Consider the following 6,000-nt stretch of genomic DNA (forward strand, 5'->3'; position numbering starts at 1 on the left):
TTGCATTTCTCTAATCAAGAGTAATTTAGAACACTTTTTCATATAGTTATTGATGGGTTTGGTTTCTTCAGTTGAAAATAGTTTGTTCATAATCTTTAACCATTTGTCAACAAGGGAATGACTTGTATTCTTATTAATTTGTCTTAGTTCTCTATATATTTTAGAAATGAGACCTTTATCAGAGAAATTAGTTATAATTTTTTCCCAGTTGTTTCCCTTTTAATCTTGGTTACATTTTTTGTTTGTACAAAACATTTTTAATATATTCAAAATTATTCATTTTACATTTTGTAATATTCTCTAACTCTTGCTTGGTCATCGATTCTTCCCTTCTCCATTGATCTGACAGGTAAACTATTCTATGTTCCTTTATTACTCATAATATCATCCTTTATATTTAAATAATATACCCAATCTTAACTTATGTTGGTATAAGGTGTAGGATATGGTTCTATACCTAGTTTCTACCATACTGTCTAACAAGACAGCAAAGAAAATAAATTTTGGAGGGGATGTGGCAAAATTGGGATATTAACGCATTGCTGGTGGAGTTGAGAATTGATCCAACCAGCCTAGATGGTAATTTGGAACTATGCCCAAAGGGAGCTAAAAGATTGCCTGCCCTTTGATTCAGACCCTCCTTCTTCAGAGAAGGAAGACTGCCATAAAACCTGGACAGCCAGACTAACTAAAAATAGAGGTCCCTGTCACTTGAGCATCTGGCAACAAATGTCTCTTAAGAAAAGATTCTGGAGGGTACCATTTATACTTGTGAATCTAGATTGGATGGGACTGTCTTAAAATAAATTGTAATGTATTATCACTTAACTCACACATGGTTTCTTATTAGGATAATTATATTTGACCTTGTATTGGTAGCACAGACCTTAATGAAAAATAGGCTTAAAATTTGATATGTGATTAATTTACACTGGTCTCTGAGTATAATCAGTCCAGAGTGTCAAGGTGATAGATGCATGGTGATTTTCTATGTAAGATATTTGAAGTCATTTGATTGTCAAACATTTTATTTTATATTTTAAATCAGTGGTTCCCAAACTTTTTTGGCCTACCGCCCCCTTTCCAGAAAAAAAATTACTTAGTGCCCCCTGGAAATTATGAAAATAATTATTGAACTCAGAATAGAATGTAATACAAAAAAAGCGTGGCCATCACCACTCCCCTGGATTGCTGTAGCACCCACCAGGGGGCGGTAGCGCCCACTTTGGGAATCACTGTTTTAAATGCATGATTTCACTTGTTATCTTTTAATTTTTTCTTTTTGGGGGATTTTGGAGAAAATATTGTCTATGAAATGTTGCCAATTAAAAATGATTTTATATAAAACTCCTTTATTAAATTAATCCTCTTTAGATATAGATGCCATAAAATAATGAATTCAGGTATTGTAGTGTGGTTAGAATTTTTAAAAACTGAAGTATTTAATTGGACATATTGTTTTAAAACAAATGATAACTTGTTACCCTCTTTAACTTTGCATTGATTTTATTTTTACATTTTTCAATTTAATAAAAATAATCTATGATATATCTAATCATGTTATCTATTTCTCATTTGCTCATAAATTCTTCCCTTATCAATAGATTGATCTGAAAGGTAAAACTATTCTATCCTCCAACTTTAATGTGCTTATGGCATCACATATTAGGTCTCAGTCATATAGACATTTGGACCTAATCTTAGTACAGCTTATGACATACTAGAGTGAATTTTCTTATTTTGAGCAAGGTAAGAGCTCTATATGAAAGTCTATGGCTTTTCTGATGGAGAGCAAGACTGGAGCTCCATGCAAATGTCTTTCCACATTGCTAGCATTTATAAGGTTTTTCCCCAGTGTGGATTCTCTGATGTACAAGACTGGAGCACACTATGAATGTCTTTTAATATTGATTATATTCATAAAGTTCCTCACCAGCATGGATTCTATGAGGTAAAGCAAAATGGAAGCTCTGCCAGAATGTCTTCACATTGCTTGCATTTATACGGTTTCTTATTCATGTGGATTCTCTGATGTATAGTGTAAGATTTAATTTAAAGTCCAATAACTCCAAATATAATATTTTTAAGTTTATTAATAATCACTTGAAGTAGAAGAAAAAAGAACAAAAGTAAAAGACTGAGTAAAAGCCAGGTGAGTGAAATTCTCTTGACTGGCACTCATCCACCTCCACAAACTGTGTTCCCAGGAAAAGAGCAAGAGAGTGGAGCTACACAAAAATATATTCTCCCTACTGTGTTATTTGGAATTTGGGGGGTTTCATTGAACGGTATTTGGAGCTCATTTGAGCTTTTAAATATTTATATAAAGGACAAACTTCCTGTGGACATTCAGGGGGCTTGGAAACTACATTTCCCATGATTCAATGGGTTTCCAGTCTTGATGTGAACTAACGTAAAACGTAGCTCAAATTGAGAGGTCAGGATTTGAGACTTCCTCTTTGGTTTGGGCTCGCACTCTTTGGCACAGAAGGAGTCAGGCACGTGGTTTATGGGGAGAAGGTCTGGCGGGAAATTTGAAATAGATCTTAGCAGGCATGTGGTCACTCTTTATTTTTACCAACATGGCCCTAATTAAAATATTACTTCTTCTTTTAATCTCCATCTATACTTATAATTATAACACTATCTTAGCACATAATGTGAGAAGGAACATGGGAAGACGGGAAAGTGAGTTATGAGGGGCAAAATTCTAATTATCCAATAGTAAGACTAGAGTTCTCACTGAATGTCTTTCCATATGGACTGTGTAATGTTGGAAAAAAGGAAGGAAGGATAGGGAAAAGAAGAAAAAGAAGCTAGCCTGGGGTCCCCCATCCCTCCGCATGGGCAGGGAAAGGGACCTGGTTTTTCTTGTAGGTAGGCTAGGGAACTAATTTAAATCAAGCCAGACTCCAAGGATAGTTAGGTAGGTTTGTTTAGGGTTTAGGAAAAGAAAGGTTTGGGAAAGTCAGGGAAAGTTTGATCTCCAGCAGCTAGCAGGGACCAAAGCTCACCCACTAGGTTTGAGGGAAATGGTGCCAAAACCCACGCTTCTCTTCTCTTTTATTCTCCCTCTGACACCTTCCAAAAAGGAAGTGGGATGTGCCAGAGGAGGTTGCAATAGAGAGTCCTGGGAGATGGAGACTCCCAGGGCTTAGGACCACTTTAAAATGCAGTTTCTTACCACAAGCCCACCACACCTTACTGTAAGATCCCATAGTTAATGGAAGTTTGCCTACTCTCAATAAACCTAATGAGCTTGGAATTTTTGCTTTGGTGTCATAAATTTTTGCCACACCAGTGTGGATTCTCTGATGATAAGCCAGATGGGAACTTGTGATTGTTTTTCCACACTGATTGACTTAAGTTTACTTCCAAGTGGATTCTCTGATGCACACCAAGACTAGAGCTCTGGTTGAATGTGTTTCCACAGATTGCATTCAAAAGGTTTCCCCCCACTGTGGATTTTCTGATGTAGAGCAAGATCAGATCACACTTTGAATGTGTTTCCACATTGCTTGTGTGAGAGATTAAAATTTGAAGGGCAGGAGTTTGAACAAGTCAGGAGAGCATTTCTTAAAAATGCTTGGTTTATTATTAAGAAAGTATAGAAAGGAAATGGAAAGGAGGAAAGTGAGAGAAATTTGATAAGAGCTTATAACTATACTTAAGATCCCAATCCTAAGTAAAATTTTCTAAAGAAAAAAACCCTAAATATATCTGTCTTTGAGGGCAGTATCTTCTGCCAGGCCATGAACCAGGCTAGTGTCCTACTCTCTATCTAATAACATCCCCACTATGTACCTACCTACCAAAATTAATCAGCAATCAAAGATGTTAAGGCCTTAAAACCATTTCTTTGTATCTAACTGTCAGATAGAAACTCCCAATTCAAGAGAGAGCAAGCTACACACTCCTCTTCCCATGGGACGAAGAGACAAAAAGCCTTTTCTAACTGCCTACTACATCCCGACCTCACTGTCACATCCTTCTAACTGTCACCAAATGACAAACTGGACAGCAGGGGGTCTCTTACTAAGAAATCTTACTCTTCCTTTTCCTCTTAAATTTAAAAATGGAGAAATCAATAAAAATTCTCTTAACACTTGCATTCAAGAAGATTTCTCCTCAGTGTGGATTCTCCAATGTGCAGCAAGATTGGGGCTCCAACTTAATNTGGGAGCTCCGACTGAATGTCTTCCCACAATGATTGCATTTATAAAGTTTCTCCCCAGTGTGGATTCTCTGATGTGCAGCAAGATTGGAGCTCGCCCTGAATGTCTTTCCACAGTGATTGCATTCATAAGGTTTCTCCCCAGTGTGGATTCTCTGATGATAAGCAAGATTGGAGCTCACCCTGAATGACTTTCCACAGTGATTGCATTCATAAGGTTTCTCCCCAGTGTGGATTCTCTGATGACAAGCAAGACTGGAGTTCTCCCTGAATGTCTGTGCACACTGACTGCATTTATAAGGTTTCTCCCCAGTGTGGATTCTCTGATGACAAGCAAGACTGGAGCTCGCCCTGAATGTCTTTCCACAGTGATTGCATTCATAAGGTTTCTCCCCAGTGTGCATTCTCTGATGATAAGCAAGACTGGAGTTCTCCCTGAATGTCTGTCCACACTGATTGCATTTAAAAGGTTTCTCCCCAGTGTGGATTCTCTGATGACAAACAAGACTGGAGCTCTTCCTGAATGTCTTTCCACATTGATTGCATTTATAAGGTTTCTCCCCAGTGTGGATTCTCTGATGTGCAGTAAGACTGGAGTTCTCCCTGAATGTCTTTCCACAGTGATTGCATTCATAAGGTTTCTCCCCAGTGTGGATTCTCTGATGTACAGCAAGATGGGAGCTCCGACTGAATGTCTTTCCACACTGATTGCATTCATATGGTTTCTCCCCAGTGTGGATTCTCTGATGTTCAGCAAGATGAGAGCTCTTCCTGAATGTCTTTCCACAATGATTACATTTATAAAGTTTCTCCCCAGTGTGGATTCTCTGATGTGCAGCAAGATTGGAGCTCGCCCTGAATGTCTTTCCACAGTGATTGCATTCATAAGGTTTCTCCCCAGTGTGAATTCTCTGGTGTACAAGAATGGAGTTGTGCTTGAATGTCTTTCCACTCTGGTTGCATACATAAGGTTTCTCCCCAGTGTGAATTCTCTGATGTACAGTAAGACTAGAGCTCTGACTGAATGGCTTTCCACACTGATTGTATTCATAAGGTTTCTCCCCAGTGTGGATTCTCAGTTGTACAAGACTGGCCCTGTGTATAAACGTCTTTTTGTACTGATTATGTTCACTAGAGTTTTTCTCAGCATGCATTCTTTGATGTTCAATAAGGGATGAATTTTGAGATTCAACACCATATTCTCTCCAAGCTACGCTACTGGAACCATCACTCACGGATCTTTGTAGGTCTGTTTCTTTCACAGAGAGGCTCTCTTCTGTTGGAGTCACCTTCATTTCTGGTATTACCTCTCCTTCTAAAAGAAACAAACAAGTATAACATGCATTAATAGGTACATATAGACATATATCTCCTTTATTCCACTGTCAGAACATAAACTGCTTTATATCCTATTTCCTGGAGTAAGAAAAAAAGTCTTCCAACTTAAATGGGTACAATCCATCACTTGAACAAGCCATTACCTCAAATCTAAAGAGCAATTTAATTAACAAAGATCCTCTCAGGGCATCACATTGGCTCTTTGGGATTTTGGCAAGGCTAGCATTATTTCATTCCTATCTCAGACCTTGACCTCAGAATGCCTGGCTGACTTACCTGACACAAATCCTAGCAGCTCAGACCAAATCTTGAGACTCCGCATGGTCTCTCCATAGTAGGAGACAATTCACTTTCAATTTTTCCTTTTTCCTTTTGTTTTCATTGCTTATACATTCAATCCTATCCTCATAGGTATGATACCACAGTGTGCAGATATACTAAATATTCCTATTATTTCATCATCTAGGCCATCTATAAGAATTATATAA

The 6,000-nt window shown here is 37.9% G+C and overlaps 1 pseudogene; it reads right to left on the bottom strand.

Annotated features, from left to right (window-relative positions):
• LOC123239467 overlaps positions 1 to 5,328 on the bottom strand; it is a 63,998-nt pseudogene extending 58,670 nt beyond the window's left edge.
• Between the last annotated feature and the right edge of the window lie 672 nt (positions 5,329 to 6,000).

This window comes from Gracilinanus agilis, chromosome 3, assembly GCF_016433145.1.
Source record: "Gracilinanus agilis isolate LMUSP501 chromosome 3, AgileGrace, whole genome shotgun sequence".
Classification (NCBI taxonomy): Eukaryota; Metazoa; Chordata; class Mammalia; order Didelphimorphia; family Didelphidae; genus Gracilinanus; species Gracilinanus agilis.